Below are 344 nucleotides of genomic sequence, written 5' to 3'. Positions count from 1 at the left end.
TAGATGGCGTTATTTACTCAAACATAAAACATAATTTTTTCATGATCAAAATATGAAGTAATGAATATAATTCACTTACTGGGTCTGTAGCCCTTGACATATCTGGCATCCTGGTTTTCTGCCGGAAAAGATTTTTTTTTTTTTTTATCATTCTCGTCTTTTTAACGTAACGTCGCCCAGGGGTTTCCGAGAAAAACCTTTTGCGGGTTTGGGAGATTTATCTAATTTAGATTTAAAAATAACAAATATCTCTGCATGAGTTTAGGTTTCTGTGCATAGGTGGACATTGCAACGGGGTTTAAAATTATCTTATAACCCAATTGACTGGGTACCAGATTCTAGTC

This window comes from Penaeus monodon, chromosome 34, assembly GCF_015228065.2.
Source record: "Penaeus monodon isolate SGIC_2016 chromosome 34, NSTDA_Pmon_1, whole genome shotgun sequence".
NCBI lineage: Eukaryota > Metazoa > Arthropoda > Malacostraca > Decapoda > Penaeidae > Penaeus > Penaeus monodon.
The sequence above is the reverse complement of the archived record's forward strand: the minus strand, read 5'-3'. Positions refer to the sequence as shown.